Genomic DNA, 13,073 nt, shown 5'->3' on the forward strand with positions numbered 1-13,073 from the left:
TGTCAAAGTACATATAGTAGGCAGGTTTGGATTCCTACCGGTGTCTCACTGGAAATATTGCAGGATCACTGAGTCCCTGTTGTGCATGTCTTCTTCCTCTGCTTCCTCCTCATCACTGTCCACAGGCTCCACAGCTGCCACAACACCGCCATCTGGACCATCCTCCTGCAGAAAAGGCACCTGGAGTCGCAAAGCCAAGTTGTGAAGCATACAGCAGGCCACGATGATCTGGCACACCTTCTTTGGTGAGTAGAATAGGGATCTACCTGTCATATGGAGGCACCTAAACCTGGCCTTCAGGAGGCCGAAGGTCCGCTCGATCACCCTCCTAGTTCGCCCATGGGCCTCATTGTAGTGTTCCTCTGCCCTGGTCCTGGGATTCCTCACTGGGATCAGTAGCCATGACAGGTTGGGGTAACCAGAGTCACCTGCAAATGGCGAGGGACAACTGTTAGACACACACTAACCTGGAGGGATAATCCCAGACCCAGACAATCATTCCCAATGACTTGCTTCCAGGTGCTCACCTAATAGCCACACACGTGCCTCTGGAGTTGACCCATCACATAAGGGATGCTGCTATTCCGCAGGATGTAGGAGTCATGCACTGAGCCAGGGAACATGGCATTCACATGGGAGATGTACTGGTCTGCCAAACATACCATCTGTACATTCATAGAATGATAACTCTTCCGGTTTCTGTACACCTGTTCACTCCTGTGGGGGGGGGACCAAAGCCACATGGGTCCCATCAATGGCACCTATGATGTTGGGGATATGTCCCTGGGCATAGAAATCACCTTTCAGTGTAGGCAAATCCTCCACCTGAGGGAAAACGATGTAGCTCCGCATGTGTTTCAGAAGGGCAGACAACACTCTGGACAATACGTTGGAAAACATAGGCTGGGACATCCCTGATGCCATGGCCACAGTTGTTTGAAAAGAGCCACTTGCAAGGAAATGGAGCACTGACAGCACCTGCACTTGAGGGGGGATTCCTGTGGGATGGCGGATTGCTGACATCAGGTCTGGCTCCAACTGGGTACACAGTTCCTGGATTGTGGCACAGTCAAGCCTGTAGGTGATTATCAAATGTTGCTCCTCCATTGTCGACAGGCCCACCAACGGTCGGTACACTGGAGGATGCCGCCATCTCCTCACATGTCCCAGCGGACGGTGCCTATGAAGGACAACAGCGAGCACAGAGTCAACCAACTCAGAGGTACGTACCCACAGTTTACACAGAACACCATCCATAGGCAAATGGTGGCATGTATGTGTGTTGAGTCTAGGCCTAGGTAAGTGTGACGCAGTTGAAAATGAAGCCATGTTGGCCCCTGAAATGTCGGCTGCCTGACCTCTAAAGTGGGACAATGGGATGTGAGGTAACTGCACTGGCGTTGTACACCACCGCGGAAGGCGGTCGAAGACCACGGCGCAATGCTGCATTGGTTAACATTGGACCCTATGGGTCCCAGGAGCCAATGACGATGTACGCCGGCAGTGACAGTACGCACCGCCGTGGACATGACCGCCATTTTCTATCTGTTCAATCACTCGATACCTGATCTTCAACAGGTGAGGACCTACACTGCAAGTGCTGCTGTGACCTCGGTCTGGAAGAGACAATGGCTCGTGCGTTTGGGGAAAGGGCCCCTGCCTTCACATCGGAGGAGTTGGAGAAACTTGTGGACGGGGTCCTCCCCCAGTACAACCTACTCTATGGTCCTCCAGACAAACAGGTAAGTACACAGGGAGGATGTTGTATGGGCTATGCCTGTGTGGAGAGGGCTGGATGTAAGAAGGAAGGGGGCAGAGTGCTGCGTTCATGAAAGACGGTGAATGCATGTGCCACATGGCAAGGGTAGGGATGGGGGCCAATCACTTTGACGGTGCAGTTGGTAATGACTTCTCTTTTTCCCCTGTACATTTCATGTAGGTCAGCGCCCACCAGAAGAAAGATATTTGGCGTGCCATCGCCAAGGACGTCTGGTCCCTGGGGGTCTACCACAGACGGAGCACCCACTGCGGAAAAGATGGGAGGACATTCGCCGCTGGAGCAAGAAGACGGCGGAGGCTCAGCTGGGGATGGCCTCCCAACGTGAGGAGAATTTGGAGTTCCGGTTCCATGGTGTCCTTGTTCCTCGTGCAGTGTGTAGAGGTGAGCGTTTTCCCTTCGAAATACCTGTTTCTGCCGTGTTTTTATCTGCGGTGAATCCGCCCCGGAAAAAGTGGTGGATTGGCCTGTCATAATAGTGTGGGCGGTACATTGTCTCCCGCCTGTCTGTCTGAGTGTTAAAGTGGCTGTCTTTGTTGGCGGTTTCCGCCACGGTCGTAATTGCTATTTTTTTACAGCCGGCCTGTTGGCGGTCTTACCGCTGCTTTAACACCGTCCGCCAGGGTTGTAATGACCACCTATATCATTTACTTTTCTCAAATCCTGGCCAATGTGAAATTTCTCACAGGGCTTTCACAATCCCATTATTGGTGAGTTACATGGATTGCTCAGCACTTCTTTCAAAACTCCTTGGTTTACAAATTCTTCAATTATGGGTGCAGTTCCTTCAATTGTATCCTGTGTCATGTGGTACTGAGGAATCTGGGGAAAAATTGAGTTTGGCTGGCCTGGGACCTTAACTGGCTCAACTCCTTTTATTAGACCAATGCCTTTTCCTGTAAAATCCCACACTTTCATCTTAACTGTTCCCTCTAAGCCAGAAGGAAGATCTCTCACTGTGAAAACCTGAAAGAAGCTAATCAAAAGGTACTCCTCATTTATTGCCTCACAATCTGTTTCTGGGGTTGGGTGTCTGAATTTCAATTCCATCATTTGAGCAAGTAATTGAACACCTTCCTAGTAAGGATACTGGACTTGTGTCACAAACTACAAACTTGTGTAATCCTTTAAAGGTGCCAGTTATAACCTGAACTGGTTCTATAATTGGGTTGGTCAAATACTGATTCGCGACTCCTACAATCTGGACTGTTTTTCCTGAAAGGGGCAAGTTTGGAACTTCTGCAGTTCTTACTGAAGAGCATGTAGCTCCTGTGTGAACCAAGAATGAAACTTTGTGACCCATTACTTTTCCCTTTACCTATGGACTTTTCTGATCTACTTCTAGGGAGGCTGCAAGCACACATTCTTCTTTGTCCGAAATCTCACACACCCAATCATTGTTTATTCCATTCTCACTGTGTAACGGGAATTGCTGCACTGTGCTATTACTCTGATTAAACCTTTGACCTGTGACCTGCTGAGGAATCATAACATGCTACTGCTCTGTTGGGGCTTGAGGTATTTAAATTTGCTGTCTAGGTACCATTTGAACTTGCTGTTGCATTGGCTGCGACTGGGGCATCTGCAATCGTGGCATTTGCACCTGTTGTATGGGCTGAAAACCTTGCATCTGATTCACAGTGCTTTGAAAATTTGGATTATGACCTTTAATTCTCGGTCCTCTCATGTTTTGAAAAGAATTGATATTGCTTGTTTGTTTGCCCGCTTCCAATGTCCGAGTCCTCCGCAAGCGTGACAATCTCTTCATTCTTTACACATCATTCTGAGCCACCACAGTATTCAAATCAGGACTACGGTTCACATTTCCAATTCCTCCACCACCTCGACTTCTTGCTTGATTCCGAAACACCACGTTTCCCTGCTGCTGTTGTTGCCGAAAAAGTCCCTGCATTCTTGATTGGGCTACTTTAATCTCCATCTCCATTGCTTTTCCTTTCAACTTTCTCTACTTCAACTCAACCTTGGCACTACAGCACTTTGCATACTGCAGTACCTTATCAATCGGCTTTAATCATCTGGCTAATTTCAGGCCTCATTCCTTCAACAGATCTGAACACAAAATTAATCATGTCTTTTGGCTCAATTTTCTCTGTACCACTGTAATGTTTGAACGCCTGCAACAATCTCTCATAATAGGCATGTATTGACTCTTTCGCTTCCTGGGGTGACTTGTCTATTCTCTGCCAGTCAATGTTCTTGGGCGAAATTTTCATTTTCAAAAATTCAGTCACCTTTTTGTAATATTTCATTACTTCATGGAACGCTGCACTTGTTGTTGGATCTCTCTGAGATTCTCTCGTCGGCCAATCTATGCTTCTCTTGCATTCAACTCATAGGTCTGCTGGAACTACCATCTCCGATAGGGTGTTCAGATCCTCCCACAGACATTTTGCGATCTTCACAAACCTGTCTGTTGGTACCATTCTACTGGCTTCTCTCTTACCATAGGATAATCATTTGTAAACTATAGAATGTCACTTATGTTTCAAGGGACGTGGCAAAATTCCCTCCTGGAATCTCTCTCAGGGGTAGAATTTTCACTAGGTCCTCAATCTGCTGCACATTTGCAGTAAGGTTTGCAGAATCCCTTTTCTTTTTGTCTTTTTTCTTCACCCATCTGCCTCCATTTGTCTAATGCTCCCCATGTTTGAATGCTCTGGACTAATTCCCTAAGGTGAATTTTCATTCCTGTTATTCTCATGTTTTCAAAACCTTTTGAATCAAAATCTAATCTGTAACTGCTCTTCAAGTGTTTTGTTTTCTCAACCTCTATGTTGTATTTCTACGCTAGGTCTGATAATTTCTGATGCACTATTCCTGCTTTGTTAGCAATCAGTTTGCATATGTATCGCAGCTCGTCTTTCTTGAAAGTGTCAATCCTGTCTAACCCCATGGTTCCCTCGATTAGGTCTTCTGCCTCTAGTCCAAGGCTGGTCAAATTCAGGGCACTTCCTCCATTAGGATCTCCTTGAGTAGTACTCAACCTCTCTAACCACTCAGTTAATTGCTGAGCTGTCAAACCTTGTAATGTAACATTATTGTGGCTCACACCTGGCACTTGCAGTAATGTCAGATTCTGGGTTTCTGGTGTCACCATGCTTGGATTTGGACCTATATAAAATCTCTCCTCATTGTTTGGAGGAGTTCTGAAGGAGGAATGTGTGCCACATGGCAAGGGTAGGGATGGGGGCCAATCACTTTGACGGTGCAGTTGGTAATGACTTCTCTTTTTCCCCTGTACATTTCATGTAGGTCAGCGCCCACCAGAAGAAAGATATTTGGCGTGCCATCGCCAAGGACGTCTGGTCCCTGGGGGTCTACCACAGACGGAGCACCCACTGCGGAAAAGATGGGAGGACATTCGCCGCTGGAGCAAGAAGACGGCGGAGGCTCAGCTGGGGATGGCCTCCCAACGTGGGAGGGGTGCCCGTCCGACCATGACCCCCCTGATGTTCAGGTTCCTGGCGATGGCGTACCCGGAGTTGGATGGGCGTTTGAGGGCATCACAGCAGCCACAAGGGGGTGAGTACACTCGCATTCTGCTGACTTTGTGTGCAGTGGAGGTGTCTGGGTGGGGGAGGTGGGCTGTGGGTTTCCCTAGGCCAGGGCGAGTTCTGTAGGCAAGGTCCCTCCATAAGGCAGGCCATGTGGCACCCCACCCCACCTCTGTAGAGTGCCAAGTACACCTAGTCATGCCCCTGTGTCATCTATGTGTGCAGATGTCGTCCATAGCCTTGTAGGCCATTTCCCAGGAATTGAACAGTGGAGCCCAAGAATGCGGCGTAGTGCAGGGGACTTCTGTGTCTGTCGTGTCTGCCAACGGTAGCGGTAATGCATGCACTCAACATGTCTTTCTTCTGTCGTCCCCCCCTTTTTGTGGTCTCCCTGTTCTTGTGTGAATTAGCATCAACAGGCGGAGGAGCAGTGGCACCGGAGCATGAGGGAGCTGCATCCCACATGGCCCTGGAGGGCAAGACTACGGACTCGGAATTCACCAGTGTGACGGAGGGCCAGGGGAGCTCCACGGCGGGGACAGGAGCTGACACCAGCAACACGGACTCATCCTCTGATGGGAGCTCCCTTGTGGTGGCGGCAACATCTGTGCCCCCCGCATCTACAGGTACAGCCGCCACCCCCCCTACTGCACCGCCCTCCCAGCAGCCCCTCAGCCTTCGCCCCGTGCCCGCTCACCCAGGAGGGTGGGCATCACCTTCGTCCCAGGCACCTCAGGCCCTGCCCCAGTCACCCCTGCTGCCCTCAGTGAGGAGGCCATTGACCTCCTCAGGTCCCTCACTGTTGGGCAGTCTACCATTTTGAATGCCATCCAGGGTGTAGAAAGGCAGTTGCAACAAACAAATGCATTCCTGGAGGGCATTCATTCTGGTCAGGCGGCCCTTCACCAAGCTTTTCAGACTCTGGCCTCAGCACTGATGGCAGCCATTGTCCCTGTCTCTAGCCTCCCCCCTCCAACTTCCTCCACCCAGACCCAATTCCCTGTACCTCTGCCTATCCCAAGCACACCATCAGACCAGCCTGCACAAACCTCAACACACAAGAGAAGCTCAGGCAAACATAAGCACCACACATCCCACAGGCACTCACGCAAGCAACACACACATGCAGACACACCAACATCCACTGCCTCCACTGTGTCCCCCTCCTCGTCATCTCCCTCCTCCCTCCCAGTCTCGTCTACACTCACACCTGCATGCACTACCTCTACAGCTACTACGTCCCTCACCAGCACACCCACCAGCACACCCCAGTCACGTGCAGTCACCACCCCCACTACCATTCACACGTCCCCTGTGTCCTCTCCCAGTGAGTCTGTGACGCCCCCTCCCAAGATACACAAATGCAGGCACACACCCACCCAACAGCCATCCACCTAACGTAGCCTCCAGCGCATGCACCTTCACAAAAAGTCACCAAACGTACACCTCCTACTACCACCACCTCTTCCTCCACTCCTAAACCCCCTCCAGCTACCCGTCCCAGTGTGTCCAAAAAACTTTTCCTGTCCACCCTTGACCTTTTTCCCACACCTCCCCCACCCCGTCCATCTCTCAGGTCCTGAAGTTGCACCTCAGCCACAACATCTCCGGGACCAGTGGTGCCTGTAGTCACCAGTATGTGGAGTGCACCGGCCACCAGGATAGCCAGTGTGGCACGGAGCCACAGCACAGACAGTCCCCCACCTGTGAAGCATCAGAAGTTGGCCAGTGCCCGGCGGGAGAGGGGAAAGACTCCAGCCACCAAAGCCGCTCCCAGGGGTCCCGTTGGGAGTGTGGAGTCATCTGTGACACCTTCCAAGGTGGGGAAGGGCCACAAGAAACCCGGCAAGTCTGGGAAGAGCAGCACGGCGGAGAAGACCGCCATCATCCCCGCTGCCCAGGAGGCTACCGCCAGCCCCACCCCAGCTGCCCAGGAGGCCACCGCCAGCCCCATCCCAGCTACCCAGGAGGCCACTGTCAGCCCCAGCCCAGCTGCCCAGGAGGCCACCGCCCAGGAGGCCACCGTCAGCCCCAGCCCAGCTGGCCACCGCCAGCCCCAGCCCAGCTGCCCCAGGAGGCCACCGCCAGCACCAGCCCTGCTGGGCCATGAAGGACCGCCAGCACAAGCCCCGCTGGGCCATGAAGGACCGCCAGCACAAGTACCGCAGAACAGGGCACTGCCATCTCAAGCCCCGCTGAACAGGGCACCGCCATCTCAAGCACCGCTGAACAGGGCACAGCCATCTCAAGCACCGCTGAACAGGGCACTGCCATCTCAAGCACCGCTGAACAGGGCACCGCCATCTCAAGGACCGCTAGCCCATGAGCGGCAGGAGCACTGACGCAACTGGGTCCGTCACGGGGTGAGTGATGCACTCTGGGCACCAGTCCCCCTCCAGAACCAGTGGAGAGATCCATCCACTACCTCTGTCCTTCACAGGATGAAGCACTCTGGGCACCAGTCCTCCTCCAGAACCAGTGGAGAGATCCATCCACTACCTCTGTCCTTCACAGGATGAAGCACTCTGGGCACCAGTCCCCCTCCAGAACCAGTGGAGACTGTCATCCACTTGAGAGACTGTGGCTTTGCACTCCCCAGGATTGAACAGTGGGCAACCCACCCACTGCAGAGACTTGAGAGACTGTGGCTTTGCACTCCCCAGGATTGAACAGTGGGCAAGCCACCCGCTTGTGAGACTTGAGAGACTCTGGCTTTGCACTCCCCAGGATTGAACAGTGGGCAAACCACCCACTGTAGAGACTTGAGAGACTGTGGCTTTGCACTCCCCAGGATTGAACAATGAGCAAGCCACCCACTTGTGAGACTTGAGAGACTGTGGCTTTGCACTCCCCATGATTGAACTGTGGGCACGTGGCCCCCTCTTGGATTTGGCGTCGTGCACTCAAGCGGCTGAGGTGCGCCCCCTTTCCCTCCCCCTGAGGTGCCTGTTTTCTTGCTGTCTGATGCCCCTGCAGTGTTCTCTCCGTCATGGTCGGGGATCTTGTGTGGGCCTCGCCCATACCGTGTGGTCCCAGTGTTCCACGGACTTTCTTTGTGCAGTACCTGGACTACTATGCCTGGTATTTATTTTGTACATGGTGTATATATATATTTCTGCCTACTTGTTTTTAATCTATTCAGATGGTTACACTCATTTTCTTTGGTCTTTGCATTCCTCCGGGGGAGATTGGGGGGTGTAACTGTGATGTATTGATATGCATTAGTGTGTGTGTTGTGGTGGGTGAGGGTGGGGGTGTTGCATGTGTGTGTCCCTGTTTTTTGCCTCCCCCCTTCCCTGCGTCGTAGGTGCTGTACTCACCGTGGTTTTCGCCGCCGGCGTTCGTGTTCCTGGTAGAGGAGCAGGAAGACTATCACAGGGAGAATTTGGAGTTCCGGTTCCATGGTGTCCTTGTTCCTCGTGGAGTGTGTAGAGGTGAGCGTTTTCCCTTCGAAATACCTGTTTCCGCCGTGTTTTTATCTGCGGTGAATCCGCCCCGGAAAAAGTGGTGGATTGGCCTGTCATAATAGTGTGGGCGGTACATTGTCTCCCGCCTGTCTGTCTGAGTGTTAAAGTGGCTGTCTTTGTTGGCGGTTTCTGCCACGGTCGTAATTGCTATTTTTTTACGCCGGCCTGTTGGCAGTCTTACCGCTGCTTTAACACCATCCGCCAGGGTTGTAATGACCACCTATATCATTTACTTTTCTCAAATCCTGGCCAATGTGAAATTTCCCACAGCGCTTTCACAATCCCATTATTGGTGAGTTACATGGATTGCTCAACACTTCTTTCAAAACTCCTTGGTTTACAAATTCTTCAATTATGGGTGCAGTTCCTTCAATTGTATCCTGTGTCATGTGGTACTGAGGAATCTGGGGAAAAATTGAGTTTGGCTGGCCTGGGACCTTAACTGGCTCAACTCCTTTTATTAGACCAATGCCTTTTCCTGTAAAATCCCACACTTTCATCTTAACTGTTCCCTCTAAGCCAGAAGGAAGATCTCTCACTGTGAAAACCTGAAAGAAGCTAATCAAAAGGTACTCCTCATTTATTGCCTCACAATCTGTTTCTGGGGTTGGGTGTCTGAATTTCAATTCCATCATTTGAGCAAGTAATTGAACACCTTCCTAGTAAGGATACTGGACTCGTGTCACAAACTACAAACTTGTGTAATCCTTTAAAGGTGCCAGTTATAACCTGAACTGGTTCTATAATTGGGTTGGTCAAATACTGATTCGCCACTCCTACAATCTGGACTGTTTTTCCTGAAAGGGGCAAGTTTGGAACTTCTGCAGTTCTTACTGAAGAGCATGTAGCTCCTGTGTGAACCAAGAATGAAACTTTGTGACCCATTACTTTTCCCTTTACCTATGGACTTTTCTGATCTACTTCTAGGGAGGCTGCAAGCACACATTCTTCTTTGTCCAAAATCTCACACACCCAATCATTGTTTATTGCATTCTCACTGTGTAACGGGAATTGCTGCACTGTGCTATTACTCTGATTAAACCTTTGACCTGTGACCTGCTGAGGAAGCATAACATGCTACTGCTCTGTTGGGGCTTGAGGTATTTAAATTTGCTGTCTAGGTACCATTTGAACTTGCTGTTGCATTGGCTGCGACTGGGGCATCTGCAATCGTGGCATTTGCACCTGTTGTATGGGCTGAAAACCTTGCATCTGATTCACAGTGCTTTGAAAATTTGGATTATGACCTTTAATTCTCGGTCCTCTCATGTTTTGAAAAGAATTGATATTGCTTGTTTGTTTGCCCGCTTCCAATGTCCGAGTCCTCCGCAAGCGTGACAATCTCTTCATTCTTTACACATCATTCTGAGCCACCACAGTATTCAAATCAGGACTACGGTTCACATTTCCAATTCCTCCACCACCTCGACTTCTTGCTTGATTCCGAAACACCACGTTTCCCTGCTGCTGTTGTTGCCGAAAATGTCCCTGCATTCTTGATTGGGCTACTTTAATCTCCATCTCCATTGCTTTTCCTTTCAACTTTCTCTACTTCAACTCAACCTTGGCACTACAGCACTTTGCATACTGCAGTACCTTATCAATCGGCTTTAATCATCTGGCTAATTTCAGGCCTCATTCCTTCAACAGATCTGAACACAAAATTAATCATGTCTTTTGGCTCAATTTTCTCTGTACCACTGTAATGTTTGAACGCCTGCAACAATCTCTCATAATAGGCATGTATTGACTCTTTCACTTCCTGGGGTGACTTGTCTATTCTCTGCCAGTCAATGTTCTTGGGCGAAATTTTCATTTTCAAAAATTCAGTCACCTTTTTGTAATATTTCATTACTTCATGGAACGCTGCACTTGTTGTTGGATCTCTCTGAGATTCTCTCGTCGGCCAATCTATGCTTCTCTTGCATTCAACTCATAGGTCTGCTGGAACTACCATCTCCGATAGGGTGTTCAGATCCTCCCACAGACATTTTGCGATCTTCACAAACCTGTCTGTTGGTACCATTCTACTGGCTTCTCTCTTACCATAGGATTATCATTTGTAAACTATAGAATGTCACTTATGTTTCAAGGGACGTGGCAAAATTCCCTCCTGGAATCTCTCTCAGGGGTAGAATTTTCACTGGGTCCTCAATCTGCTGCACATTTGCAGTAAGGTTTGCAGAATCCCTTTTCTTTTTGTCTTTTTTCTTCACCCATCTGCCTCCATTTGTCTAATGCTCCCCATGTTTGAATGCTCTGGACTAATTCCCTAAGGTGAATTTTCATTCCTGTTATTCTCATGTTTTCAAAATCTTTTGAATCAAAATCTAATCTGTAACTGCTCTTCAAGTGTTTTGTTTTCTCAACCTCTATGTTGTATTTCTATGCTAGGTCTGATAATTTCTGATGCACTATTCCTGCTTTGTTAGTAATCAGTTTGCATATGTATCGCAGCTCGTCTTTCTTGAAAGTGTCAATCCTGTCTAACCCCATGGTTCCCTCGATTAGGTCTTCTGCCTCTAGTCCAAGGCTGGTCAAATTCAGGGCACTTCCTCCATTAGGATCTCCTTGAGTAGTACTCAACCTCTCTAACCACTCAGTTAATTGCTGAGCTGTCAAACCTTGTAATGTAACATTATTGTGGCTCACAGCTGGCACTTGCAGTAATGTCAGATTCTGGGTTTCTGGTGTCACCATGTTTGGATTTGGACCTATATAAAATCTCTCCTCATTGTTTGGAGGAGTTCTGAAAGAAGTGAAATCAATTAAAGGACCTGTTACGTCAAATGACGGGCTCATTGAAGTTGTCATTCTTGCATTTGTGTTGTACCTCTCCCTTTCTACACTCGGATTCAGAGACTTCTGCTCACTGCTCTGGTTATTTCCCTGGACGAACAATGTTAACTGGTACTGGCACGGCAACTGGGCTTGGTCTGACATTTGGATCTTGTGGATGCATTGTTCCTATATTCTGATTTGTCAAGGTGAAATGTCTCTGTCTGTGATCCTGTTACAGGGGTGTATCTCGGAACTGTCTGTGACTGTAGCAGTTTGGGGTAGACTCTATTTGGACCAATGTTGGCTTCTGGTAAACTTGTCCTGTCGGCACTATCAAGTTTGTTGCAGTATCTGCAATGGGTACATCAGGTTAAATTCTTGAAATATCCATTTGCAGCATAGGCCTTTGAACTGCCGAAGTAAGTGGAAATTATGGCTAACATGTATCTGGCTCTGGGTTGATTGCACTGATATCGGACCTGTAGGATCTACACTGGTGTTTGAGCTTCTCTCATGCACTTCATACAGCAGGGTACAATAATTTCTCAATAACTGTAAAATGAATTCATCATCTTCTGACTCTTTATCATGTGTCAAATTCTTCTAGATCCTGTGGATTTCTGCTCTGTGACATTAGAAGGATACAAATCCCTCTTTCTATTGCTTTTTTAAGCTTTGTTCTTTTCTCTTGTGTAATTGCAGGAAACAACGTAATTCCCTGTAAAGTCTCAGTTCTCCAAAATTTCTGATCACTATCCCATCTACCCTCTGTTGTGCCTTCCCAGCTTTTCTCATTCTTCTCTTGAATTTCAGTTGCTGTCTGGCTACTAGTTCCCAAATAGCTAATGCCTCGAACTGTGCTGGTCTTGGAGGAGGTTTCAAATCATACAGTATCCTCCTCAAATTCTCTAGGCTCCTCAAATTAAAAGTTCCATGGGCAGGAAATGCTAAGCTCCCATCTTTCTCTGTCACGTTGCACCATTGTTTCAGCCAAAGACATGGTGCAGCACACTGCTCTTCAAATACAATATAGGCTGGTGTACCTTCTGGCGGTGTAATTTCTCCTATTCTCGTTGGGATATACGTATCTCCCCATAGGGCACTCTTTAAACCTTTGAAAATGTTTCATCTGTAGTTATTTTACGCTAATTTCAATCAAATCAGGAAGTGACTTTCAATCTCAAAATCCTTTTCGGTGACTTTCTCAACCAGTGACGCTTCACGGTTGTCCGCCAATCCCTGTGCGACCTTTCCCACTAACTGACCTATCCTAGCGTGGCTCTAATTATGTCACACTCACATGTACAACGGCTGAAAAAGTATTTCGGCTTGTCCTCCTAAACTGTCACGCAAACTAATTTTGAGCACTAAACAATATCAGAACCCAATTTGTCAGTTTACTACAGCTGGGGCAACACAATCCTTTCAGAAACCTTACAGATTTTTCTCTGATGGCCTTTCACTCTAGCTGCTCTTTCTTTCTCAGTTTCCCTGAATCGCAAGCAAAATTCGACCCGCAAATTTTACTCTCAA

The sequence above is a fragment of the Pleurodeles waltl genome, chromosome 7 (assembly GCF_031143425.1).
Source record: "Pleurodeles waltl isolate 20211129_DDA chromosome 7, aPleWal1.hap1.20221129, whole genome shotgun sequence".
Classification (NCBI taxonomy): Eukaryota; Metazoa; Chordata; class Amphibia; order Caudata; family Salamandridae; genus Pleurodeles; species Pleurodeles waltl.